Here is a 14,144-nt window from a genome sequence, read left to right as displayed (position 1 = left end):
ACTCGTCATAGTGTCGGTTCGTCACTTGCATATGGAAGAACTCTTCAAAGAACTCTGTCTCGAAGTCCATCCAGGTCATCAGATTAATCTGTCTCTTTGCCTTCACTCTTTCCCACCACATTCTTGCATCTCCGGAAAAACAAAACGATACACATTTGATCTTTTCCGGTACAGGCCAGTCCAATAGTTCTACTATGCTTTCTACTATCTTGAACCAGGCCTGGGCGTCCCATGGCTCGCAAGTACCTGAGAAATTCTCCGGCTTCAACCTTAGCCACTGGATCAAGTAGGTCTCCTGTCGGACCACCGGGATAGGGGCTATCGGTGGTACTGGTGCAGCTACTGGAATAATAGGCACTGCGTTCTAATTTACTGGCGGGGTGGCAGGATTTTCTTGCTGACCCATTAAAGTCGTAATCAGCTGTTGTTGCTCCGTGATCTGACGCTGGAGGTCGGTAACTATCTGTGTCAGATCCTGTGGAGTCGTTGTCTCGTATGCTCGAGTAGTGCGTCTCCTAGCCATGCTTATCTTCATTAAACGACAATAAATTATCGTTATTTCTATCCAAGTTAACATAGGGTCGTTATCATTCTTATTCTACCATCATGCATACCTATCCTATAGTTGTGACTTATCATAATCAGACAGGATAAGTAAACATGCATAATATTAAGGCATCATAACAAAAGAATTTAACTTAAACATATAAATTCTTACTTGGAGCGGCAGGATGGAGGCTAGACATGTGTGTAGTGAGAGGCTAACTTGGCTCTGATACCAAACTGTAACGCCCCGCCCCTCCTGCTAAGGCCACGGGGGTTACTTTACCATACTTACTTACTAATTACAGCGGAAGTCTTATTTGTAAAATTTTAAAACTTTTCTTTAGCTTTTAAATCACCATGACAAATCATCTAACGTATAAACCACACAACATACTTAACATATTTTTGAGACATGATACTCAAACACATAATAAAATGTCATGGAGTTATGAAGTAGTGACATAAAGCTAGGCATAATTCTTATTTTTTTATGAAAGCAGGTCTTTTCTTTTTCGTTAGCCAAATCACTGCCACACACATCCTTCTAGCCCCTCCTACTGCTCCCCTAGTTCATCCATCCCTTGCCCTTATCTGTAGTACAAGAAAGTAAGCTGTGAGCACTCAAGGTTCAGTAAGTTCATTTCCTACTCACAAAAATCGTATAGCATATTAAGAACACAAGTCATATCATATGGAGTTAATTACATCATATCCTGTAGCATATCATGGCATGATCACAACATAAACATAAGATATCATGGTATCACACAACATAAACATCATACATGTCATAAGCATCATCATAAATATCATGGCATCATCATGTCATAAACATAAAGTATCATGGCATCACCTAAGGTGTATGCAAGGTGAACTCTTAAACATGCATCATGAAAACATATGCAACATGTCTTTTAAAACTTATAACATACATACTTAAACATAATCTCAACATGATTAGGGCCCCGGCTTGTACCACATACATAAATGCGCGCGTCCTATGTAGGTCCAAGGTAGCAAGTCTTGAACCCTACAAGGCATACATACTAGGCCCGTTTCTTAGTCCATCGACCTAGGGGCACTGAGGAGCCCATCCCTAACGAGGCCCGTTTCTTAGTCCATCGACCCCGGGGCGCTTATGGAGCCCACCCTTGGTACAAGTCTTAAAAGTAAAGTAGCATGTCATAATAATATAATTCCTAGCATAACTTTCATGTTATATTCATATCATGAAGAGTGCTCTTGATCCCACTTGTAGGGAGGCAACTCTTAGGCATACTTAAAGCATGTGAAATTGAGCACATAGCATATCATGAATTTGGGCACACAGCATATCATGATCACATGCATAATTAAGCACACAGCACAGCATGAATTTGAGCACACAGCATATCATGATCATAAGCATATTTAAGCACACAGCATATCATGATCATAAACATAATTAAGCACACAGCACATCATAAATTTGAGCACACAACATATCATGAATTTAGGCATATAGCACATTGTTACTCATAAGTCCTAATCACATAAATGAGTATAGCTACATAGCATATTCTTATCATGTCATAAAGCATTGCATGTGAGGCACATAAAAGATCATAATTAGGTTTCTACCCTAATATCATGTGATGGCCGAAACATGCTAATTTGTGACCTAGTTTAGTAAGCAACATGAAAGCATATGAACCCCAAGCCTTTATCATATCTTACATCATAAGGAATACTTTGAACATGTTTGGTTTGGGTTCTTAGATTCCTAGGTCTCTACTTTCATCATAGCCGAAACTTGTAGGACTTGATGCTAGGGTTCAAGTGTCCTAAAAGCATGAGAACCCTAAACAACTTTCATAGCAAACATTCCAAGGAATAACATGAGCATAGTTGAGTTAGGTTCTAGGGTTCCTAGGCCCTTAAACATGATGTGGCCGAATGGTATAGGTCTTAAAACCAAGGTTCAAGTGTCCTAAAAACATGAGAACCTTAAACATATTTCATAGCAAACATTTTAAGGACTAACATGAGCATAGTTGAGTTAGGTTCTAGGTTTCCTAGGCCCTTAAACATGATATGGCCGAATGGTGTAGGACTCAAAACCAAAGTTCAAGTGTCCTAAAAAGCATGAGAACCAACACAATTTCATGGTATCATTTACAAGGAAATAACATAAGCAATTTGGTTCAAGTTCTAATCATCCTAGGTCTTGGAACCTTAAGTGGCCGAAGGTTATAGACATGTAATCATCATTCTATGCAACAAATAAGTATAAAAGCAACAAGTTAACTTCATATCATTTCATCAAGAAGGTCATGAGCATCTTAGACTTGTTATAAATTTTCCCTAGGCTTCACATCTTAATATGGCCGAATCTTCTTGCATATGAAATAGGGTTTATATTTTCATACAATCATGGCACATCATAATTACCCTATCTTAGAGAAACATAGCATGCTTAGTTTTAGATTTAAAGCTCTCCTAGTCTTTTAGTTTTATCATGGCCGAATACCCATGTGAATGAAAATTAAGTTAAATCAACATACAATTGGGAACAAATATGTTAACCACACTATTATCATAGAGCACATATTATGAGTACAAGAGATCATGCTTAATTTAGTTTTGAAGCTCTTCTAGTTCTTTTGTTCATGCTTGGCCGAAATATTAAGTTCATGAACCTATAACTCTTTTAGCGTAAAAACATAAGGATAAACTCCTACCATAATATACATGTCACAAGAAGTATATTGAGCACATCTAGTTAGGTCTTTAAACTTAGATTCTTTCTTTTGATCTTGGTTAAAAACCATGGATTTTCATGAAACAATACCTAGGTTGTTAAGCAAATCTATTTACATGAAAAATCCCTATAAGCTATTGTACAACAGGTGAGGGGAACTTACATCCTTTCGCTTGTGGTTTCTCTTAGAGAAAAATGTTCTAGTTGCTAAAGAAAGGAAGAAGCTTCTTCTTCTTGTGCCTCCTTTGGTTTCCTTTGCTTGGAAGGGCTAGAACTTGAAGATTTCTTCTTGGAAATTAGCTTTCTTGGAGAAGAACTTAACTTAGTGTTCGGATCAAGGAGAGGGAAGACCCCTTGGTCTCGGTGGAGAAGAGAGAAGGGAGAAGGAGGAGGAAGAAGGAGAAAAAAATGAGAGATTTCTTTTCTCATTTTCTATTTATTCTTCATGAGGGGAATTTATGCCTTCATTAATCCTTCCCTTAATTCATCCATCACTCCTCTCTTGATTCCCACGAAAATGAGGAGAGGGAAGGGTGAGGAAGGCAACTTGCCTTCTTCTTGTTCCTTCTCTTAACCAAGAGGAAGAGGAGGTAAGTCGCTTGGTATTCTCTTGCTCTTTTGCTTAGTTTTCTTTTATTTTTCTTCTCACCTTTAACTAAGATTCCATTCTTTCCTATCCATATGTAAATCATTATCCTAGTGGTTGTCATGCATCAATTTATCTTCATTATTTGTGGGAGGTCAAGGTTCAAACCTTGACCTCTTCTTCTTTTTTTTTTTATTTCTATTATTTATTTCTTTGATTCCTCTTACTTTCATGCTCTAAAGAGATTAATGCTCATATACTTATCTTAAAATTTCGTGGGTGTTACAATGCCATGCTCTAACATGTTCAGTATATTTCCAATAGCATGTTTTAAAAGCATAAATTGCATCGTATGTATGTTTTTGTGAGGTAGATGGTTTCTTACTAAGCTCCCAAGCTTACAGATATTTCTTTTCCTTATACTGCAGATAAGGGTAAAGGAAAGATGGAATAGCGGAGGCTGGAGGCAATGCAATGAAGATGTGTGTGGGCAGGAACTTGGAATAAAGATCTTTGGAGAAACTAGCAACTTAAGAACTTAGTATTTCTTGTAGTGTTACTTTTATGCACTTTTAGTTAATTAAGTGTCCTGAATTGTGATAGTTATGCTTAGATTACTGATTGTCATGATCTTAGTTAGCTATCCATGAGTAATGATAGGTCTAGTAGCTTTGTTTTGCTTGTAGAGTTGATATATGTGGTTTGAGCACAAAACAATGCTGAAATCAGACTTCTGATACAAAATCAGAAACCCCAATCGATCAGCCGATCGATTGGAGGCTCCTCAATCGATCAGCCGATCGATTGGGCAACTTGTTCCGCAAATAGTAAGCTCATGGATCGATCAGCCGATCGATCCGGTAGCGTTCTGTCGCGAACAGAGAGCTCTGGAATCGATCACTAGATCGATTGGCCAGACTGGATCGATCAGCCGATCGATCCAGACGGGACCTCCGTGCACAGTAGCAAGCTGAATCGATCAGTGGATCGATCCAATAGCTCCAATCGATTGAGTGATATGCTCAATCGATCGGGAAGCTGCATTTTGACTAGAAACCTTCAGTTGTAGCTCCTTGACCATGGGGGATGAAAGATGTGTCATGTATACCATAGATCTCATCCCTTAGCACACGTAGAACAAAGAAATTGCATCAGCATAAAGAAAATTTAAATTAGACCAGTTTTCCGCACATTAAGAATAGTTTAGCAACAACATAATGTAACCCTCGGCCTTACAGCTTAGTTAGTAGGAGGCGGGGCGTTACAATGATAGTCTCCGGACTGTTCGGGTCTGACTTCGCATTTCCAACCGGAAACCTTAGGTCGACCCGACGCCTACTGTTCCCTCTACGGGGAACGCGTCCTCACCTACTCCACTCAGGAGATTTACCTGATGCCAGTGCGATCCTCCAGATCGACTGGACTTTTGCTCGGTGCTCGATGCTTCCGGACTTTCTGCTGGACTTTCACTTCCCGGCTGGTCCAATCTTTCACCTGGTCCGCGACACCAGGACTTTCCACCTAGGGTTACCCCCCCTAGGACTTTTGCCTGAAGCACTCGACCCACCAAGACTTTCCACATAGGGTTACCACCCCCTATGACCTAGGGTTACCACCCCCTAGGGTTTTTACCTTGCCTAACCACAGTTAGGGCTTTTGCCTAAGTACACTTAGGACTTTCCTGCAATCTCATTCAGACCGTTAGATCACCACACATCTTAACTTTGAATCCTTTGCCATTATCAAAACTTAGGTTCGATCGTCGGATGCTTCCCGCACCAACAATCTCCCCCTTTTTGATTATGGCAACCCAAATTCAAAGTTAAGTAAAACAAATGCATGAATATATTAAAAGGTTTTAAGTGAGCAAGCTTAAGTATATAAATTCAAATAAAAGCATAACTTAAGCTAATACTTAAACTTTGTGACGCTCCCCCTTAATACAGGGCTTCCCTTTTGAATATTTACATTTGAATTTCCTACTCTCCCCCTTTGCCATTTATCAAAAATAAGCTAGTCTTAAGCAATTTTTAATTTTTCTTATTGAAAAACAGATTAGGCTTGAAAGACTGGATAAAAGGTAAATTGACTTTGGAAAAATTTTCACCTAAGTTTAAAAGGCTAATATATAGTCGACTGTGATGGACAATTTTAGCCACTATTGAAACTTAGTTGTTTTTGAAATATACTTAGCTAAATTTTGAAAAATTAGAGAAAATTGAAGTCTCTTTTTACTTAGCAAAAAAATATTTTGAAAGCAATGATTTTTAATACTTTTAGGTAAGTAAAAATAGCATAGCAAGAATTTATAAAAAGTTAGATTTGAAGGTTTGAAAAAGTTTGAAGGTTTCTATATGAGCTTAGTCTTTTGCAAACATTGAATTTTGAAAATAGAGCTTAAGTTAAAAAGACACTTAGCTTAATTTGAATAAAACAATATTTATTGTTGAAAACATGGGAGTAAGAGCTTTTTAATTTTTAGGAAGAAGAGGGAGAAACTAAATATTTAATTTAGTTTATTTAATCAAATTGGTTGGTCCTTAAGTTCAAGTATGAGTCAAAATTTGTTTTAATCAGGTATCAGAGCCCTAAAGTACAGGCATGCTTAATTTTAATATTTCCTTCACCAAGTGTCTAACCTTTAGCTACTTGCTGATTGCCTAGAGGGCAGCAACTTTCACTTGGTTAGTCGAGTTAAGTCATTTAGTCCAGTTAGATTTGACTAGAGCTGGAAGACTTGACTGATTACTGTTAATAAAGTATTTAACGCCCAGACTCATATTGATGCACAGAAATAAGCATTCTTGAGTCCAGGCTGTACCCTATGCATCTCACACCATTCGATATTTTTCAAACACAAGCAAGGTATACCTAGGTGTTTGTGAGATGCTCTGGCTTAAATCTAGGGGAATAGGATTTCTAGAGTAAAAGCCTAAACTAAGTCCAATTTTTGAAAATTCTAAGAAAAGGGGATTTTAAAATCATTATTTTTCCTAGATTATTAAAAACAATTTAAAAGTGGTTTTGAAATTATACTCACAATTTTTAAAAAGTGACACATAAGTACTGAATTAAGTATAAGGCAGCTAAACATCAGATAACCAACTCCAAGATACAATCCAAAAGATGAGAAAGATATCCAGATCCAAGAAGTGAGTGACATATCCAGACAGTCTAAAAAGATAGAGTCAAGCAGGCGGATCGTCAGCTGGGGGATCAGCTAGAGGCTGCTCGGGTGTCGGCTGAGGCTGTCCCTGACGCCGTATTGTAACGACCCACCTTCCTTACTACTCTCTAAGGTGACCGTTACTTAACTATTAATTCTACTTACTAGTGTTACTTATGGTAATATTAGCAATACTCAACTTTGTCACGCCCCCAGAGAAGTTCCTACTGAAAAATTTCGGCAGCATCTCCTTTGTACCGGTGACTATATGGAGCATACATACACAAAAGAAATAACATCACCATGCAGTTTAATAAAATCAGATCATGCAAGTAATGAATAGCGGAAACATAATGAAATACAACTTCTAACTCCAAAATTTTCTTATCAACCTAAATAAAGAATTAATCTAAACAAATTCTTAAACTAAGTCCCAAGGCTTCTATAGTCCAGGCATCACACATCCATCCACACCTCCTTGTCGCCTTCCTTGACTATAGCTTTTCCTTTCCTTTATCTGCAGTAAGAGGAAATGCAATCTATAAGCAAAATTGCTTAGTAAGCGCTATCTACCTGACAAAATCTCGATATGCATGTACATATATCTATAACATAAACTAACTGAATGCTTACTGAAAACTACTCATGCTCATCTAATAGTAAAGGAACAATAACAAACTAAAATGCTAAACATGTAAAGCTGCTCATGCTCTTCTAATAGCAAATAATAGTAAGCAAATCTAAATAACATGCTAGCATAAAAGAAAACTAAACTTGCTGATTTTAAAACAAAGTGAAACTTATTTCATTTGTTCTAAACTTATTCTTTTATTTCACTTGTTTAAAACTTATACTTTAATACTTCAAAATAATAATCAACTTCTCTTGGGCTCAGGGGTAGTACCATCTTATGCGCGTTCCCTAATAGGTTGGGGTAGCGAGCCACCAATCCTAAAATAGCAGACCTTGGAATTGGACACCTAGATTTGTTTAACGACAACCTCGGAAGTCGGGTACTAGCCTCTTCAAAGTAAAATATCTTAATTACTTCTTCTTTAAATGTCTTGACATTTTAATAAGCACCTTGTGTGTCAAAATCCCTAAAGTCTTGACTTTGGGATCTACTTAAGGCCTTGACCTTTTTCTTTCTTTTCTTTATCTTTCTTATACTTGTTAATACCTCTAATAAAAGGATGTCTCATACAAGATTGATATCAAATTCTTTAACAAACCAAAATTGAATACTTAAACAAACTAAAATTGAATGCTATAATAACTGAAACTCCTGTGCCTGGGAAGTTCCAAAACCGCAGTTTAAACAGAAATAAATCTGCATACTTTGTCTAACAAGATTCTGAAATGCTAAACAAATCAAAATCTGCATACAATACTTATCATATTCTGCAAGCAATACTAATAAAAATCTGCGTACAATACTTATAAAAATCTGCATGCCATACTTATCAAAATCTGCAAGCAATACTTATAAAAATCTGAGTACAATACTTATAAAAATCTGCATGCCATACTTATACAAAATCTACATACTATGATAACAAAATTCTAGAAACTAAACACTTAATGGGAACCTAAACTAAAGTACTCAAACACATGCTGTACGGGTCTAGAAGTTTCAAAGAAAGACCCAAATCTACTATGCCAACCATGCCAATTGTACAGCCGTTTATTCTCAACCAAGCCAGCAAAAAGGAATAGTCCTGCCCTGCGAATTCGGTGGTTGTTCTGGCTTACAAAAGAACAAAAACAAGCAAGTCTGGCCGCACACTTGAGCTAAAATGGTACATGCTCCAAAGTTAACAAGTAGTATGTACTGAAGTGCTAAACCTCCCAATCAGGGGTTCTCAAACTGCATGAAGAAACTAGGAACTAAAGATCTACAGCATGTTAAAGAATAAATGTAACAATAGTCTAATCAGCATGTTTACAAATTTCAAAACCAAAGGTCTAACAAAGCCACTGAAATCTACTGGAATTCCATACAAACTAACCTAGCTTTACCTACAACAACCCATAAGCCTCTAAAGGTCTACTAGACACAAAACCATTTTACTGCATCCTCATCTAGTGCGTTTTCCCTACACATGGAAGCACACTTCGAAAAAAAAACCTATTCCTTACAGCATGCTTCGAAATAAAATTCAAGGAGGAAACAAGATTCCAAATCCTCAAATCACGGCAGCAAGCTTCACAAGCAACAACTTTCACAGCTTGCTTCAAAAAAATCAAGAGGAACAAGGAAACATCAAATCGAATTCGGAACTACTCTTACCGCAGGTGAGTAGCAACTTACCTTGGCATTCTTGGACTTACAACCGAAGAAAAGGAGCTGTTAGGGTTCGGATAGCTCAGATCTTCAACCCCTCCTTGCGCCCACAGCCTCTCCTCGACGAGAGGATCACCACCCCGTGAAGAACCCCTCGGAGAACACCCTCGTCGGCCGCTGGAGACGTGCCCTAGGTTCTTCTCTGTTGCCACCCGAGTCGCCGTCGCACGCGTGAGGAGAGGGGAGAGGCGAGGGATTTGGTTTAGAAATAATACCTAAGTTCTTTTTGTTGGGTTTTTCGGGCCGCGAAAACCGCTTTTCGCGTCGCGGAAACCCCGAATTACCCGAAGCCGTAGATCCGTGCAAGGAAAATCGAACAAAATACAAGTACGTGTTTCAAAACCTTTAGATCTACTCCTAGATCTATGTGTTGAGAGCTTTTACCTTTGAAGCGTGCCCTCGTAAAATTCCCGCTCGTCCAACGGTACGCCGGATCTCGAGAGTGTCAACATAGACACTCCTCTAATGATATCCACACGAACAAGGAGTACTCTCTAGCACTCAAAGATGGAGAAGAAAGACCCCAAGTGTGCTAGCACTCTCTAGGGCTCTCGGATGGGAATGGAAGAAGAAAGGAAAACAAAGAAGAGAATACAATACACTCCTCAAAAAATATTACCTTTCTTCTTGGACTTCTTGGATTAACTCACTCAACCACCTTCTCCTCACCATGGAAGTCACGGCAACCTCTAGCCAAGAGAGGGAAGAAGCAAGGAAGAAGATGATAGAATGAATGCACACATAACTCCACAAAATCAAAACCCCCTAACCATTAGTGTGGCCGGCCACACAATGTAACCCCCTTCATTAATGTGGCCAGCCACATTAAAACCAAGGGAAGAGTGTAACCCCCATGAGGTGGCATACCTCATGAGGTGGAGGTGATGTGGCAAGGATGAGTCATCCTTATGATGTGGCAATACATCAAGTCAAACTTGATGTTTCAAATTCCATTTGGTCAAGTCAAAATTGACCAATTTCTTCCTTGTTGAGTTAAATCCAACCTTTGATTGAAGTCAATTTCAATTTAATGAATCTCAATTCATTAATATAAATTGACTCAATGAATCAAATTTAAATTAGACTCATTCAATAATTGAATCTAATTGAGTCTAACTCAATAAGTCTAATTCGAATCCAATCTTTGGTGCATCATATGAACCTAATCCAATTGGTTCATCATATGATCCTAATCTCCATCCACTTGTTCTTTGTGTGTGACCCAATAGGCTCTTGTAACGTTGGCAATGTTTCTAAACTCCTTTAGAAACATAAGCAATGAGCGGCATCTAGCAATACATCATTGCTATCCAAGTTACAAGAATGTTGAGATCCAACATCACCTTGTGACTACTAATTGTGACTCCTCACAATATGTGACATTGTCCTTCTATCCTAGACATCTAGATTGATCAATATGAGGCATAGACCGTGTCATCCTCTAATCAATCTAAATCTTGAATTCCAAGTAGACTCACTCGATCAAATGAGCTCAACATCTAATGTTGACTCATTTGGGTATGGCCATGCACTTAGTGGTCTCACTCTATCAAGAATACCGATGTCGCTCCCGTCATATGGGAGGGATAGATCCCATCTACATCACTCACATCCCTCTGCATAATTCGTTATATACCCAGTAATCGCCTTTATAGTCCACCCAGTTACGGGTGACGTTTGACGAAACCAAAGTACATAACTCCTTATGTAGGGATCCATGGTGACTTCAGGTCTAAGGACTAATAGTCATACTAATAGCCACATGAGGAAGTATATGACACTCATATAACGATCCATGATACTTTCTCATGGCGGGTCATTCAGTATACATTCTCCAATGTATACCCATGTGTCAGCTTGATATCTCTATATCCATGACTTGTGAGATCAAGTCATCAAGCTGACCTACATGCTAGTCTTATTGCATTAACATTATCCCTGAATGTTAATACTCGACTAGGAATGATTTAGAGTAGTGTTCCCTATATCATCTCACTATCGATTCAACTAATCGATTGATATAGGTATGAACCTTCTACTTAAGGACGCTATTATACTTAGTCTATTTGGCACTAATACAAATAAGTATAATAACCAAACAAATGCCTTTATTAATATACAAGAATATGATATACATGAGTCCATACAATCATCAAATGATTGGCTCTAGGGCTCTAACTAACAATCTCCCACTAGCACTAGTGCCAATCAGTATAGGCTCTAAGGCCTAATGACCTAGTGTGACCATCATGCTTCCTCTGTGCTAAAGCCTTGGTCAAGGGATCTGCGATGTTAGCCTCTGTAGGTACTCTGCAAATCTTCACATCTCCTCTATCGATAATCTCTCGAATGAGATGGAAACGTTGTAGAACTGCTGTGAACACTGCCAGCTCATAGCACTACCATTCAAGCAAAACACGAACCTCGACTGTGATCTTTAATCATCCTGATCGGTCTGGAAGCTGGCATCACTGTAACCCTTTACAGTTAGCTCATCATTTCCTCCATATATCAAGAAATATTCTTTAGTCCTTCATAAGTACTTAAGAATATTCTTGACCGCTATCCAGTGACTTTCACCTGGATCTGACTGGTACTTGCTCGTCATGCTCAAAGCATACGAGACATCAGATCGAGTACATAGCATGGCGTACATGATCGATCCTATGGCTGAGACATAAGGGATCTAATCCATGCAGTCTCTCTCCTCTCTAGAAGAGGGACCTTGAGTCTTCGAAAGACTCACGCCATGTGACATCGGCAGAAATCCCTTCTTGGAGTTCTGCATGGCAAACCGAAGGAGTACCTTGTCAATGTATGTACTCTGACTTAGGCCAAGCAATCTCTTAGATCTATCTCTATAGATCTGTATCCCTAGAATGCGGGATGCTTCACCTAAGCCCTTCATAGAGAAGCAACTCCCTAGCCAAGTCTTGACAGACTAAAGCATAGGGATGTCCTTCCCAATGAGTAGTATGTCATCCACATACAAAATGAGGAAGACAACTATATTCCTTACAACCTTCTTGTAGACACAAGGCTCATCTTCGTTCTTGATGAAACCAAACTATTTGATTGCATCATCGAAACGAAGATTCCAGCTCCGAGAAACTTGTTTTAGCCCATAAATGGACCTATGCAGCTTGCATACTCTGCTAGTATGCTGTGGATCTACAAAACCCTCAGGTTGTGTCATGTACACATCCTCGAGTAGGTTTCCATTCAGAAACGCAGTTTTGACATCCATCTGCCATATCTCATAGTCATGGTAGGCTGCAATAGCAAGCATGATCCGAATGGACTTAAACATCGCTACTGGAGAAAAGGTTTCATCATAGTCAATACCATGAATCTGCTTGAAACCTTTAGCTACCAAGCGACCCTTATAAATAAGTCCATCCATGTCAGTCTTTCTCTTAAAGACCCACTTACACCCAATGAGTTTTACCCCTTCAGGTGGATCAACCAAAGTCCATACTTGGTTGGTGTACATGGATTCCGTCTCGGATCTCATGGCTTCTAGCCATTTCTCGAAATCTGGTCTCATCATAGCTTCCTGATAGGTGGTAGGCTCATCCTCTATGAGCATAACGTCATCATGGTCAGACAAGAGAAATGAGTATCTCTCAGGCTGACGACGTACCCTATCAGACCTGCGAAGAGGTATGTCTACTAGAACTGGTTGTAGTTCCTCAACTCTTTGTGGAACAATATCATCCACAACACTTTGTGGTTCCAGTTCAATTTCCAATGAGGCATCAGTGCTATTGTTCGCATCTTGAACTTCTTCAAGATCGAACGCGCTACCACTAGTCTTTCTAGAAACAAAGTCCCTTTCTAGAAAGACCCCAGTCTTTGCCACAACTACCTTGTGCTGACTGGAAATGTAGAAGTAATATCCCTTAGTTTCCTTGGGATATCCAATGAAATAGCACTTGTCGGATTTGGGTCCTAATTTGTCTGAGACTTGACATCATACATAAGCCTCACAACCCCAAATCCTCATGAAAGACACCTGGGCATCTCTCCCAGTCCATATCCTATATGGTGTCTTTATCACGGCCTTGGATAGAACTCGGTTGAGAATGAAAGCTGCCGTGTCTAGAGCATATCCCCATAGATATGTCGAAAGATCTGTGTGACTCATCATAGACCGTACCATATCTAATAAGGTAGGATTCCTCCTTTCGGACACACCATTCCACTGTGGTGTTCCAGGAGGAGTGAGTTGGGATAGAATCCCACACTCAGCTAAATAGTCACAAAACTCATGGCTTAAGTATTCACCACCTCGATCTGATCGAAGTATTTTAATACTCTTGCCAAGCTGGTTCTGTACTTCATTCCTGAATTCTTTGAACTTTTCAAAGGATTCGGACTTATGTGTCATCAAGTACACATAACCGTATCTACTGAAGTCATCAGTAAACGTGATGAAGTACCTATAACCGCCTCTAGCAGCGACATTGAAAGGGTCACATACATCACTATGTATGAGTCCTAACAAATCAGTCGCTCTCTCGCTGTGCCCATTAAAGGGAGTCTTGGTCATCTTGCCTCGTAGGCATGACTCGCATATCTCATATGATTCAAAATCAAATGAGTCCAGCAAACCATCCTTATGGAGCTGGGATAAACGCTTGTCATTTATATGACCTAAGCGACAGTGCCAGAGATAGGTGTGGTTCATACCATTCGATTTGAACCTCTTGGTACTAACGTTATAGATAGAGCTCTCAAGGTCTAGAATATAGAATCCGTT

Source organism: Zingiber officinale, chromosome 5A (genome assembly GCF_018446385.1).
Source record: "Zingiber officinale cultivar Zhangliang chromosome 5A, Zo_v1.1, whole genome shotgun sequence".
Lineage (NCBI taxonomy): Eukaryota > Viridiplantae > Streptophyta > Magnoliopsida > Zingiberales > Zingiberaceae > Zingiber > Zingiber officinale.
The sequence above is the reverse complement of the archived record's forward strand: the minus strand, read 5'-3'. Positions refer to the sequence as shown.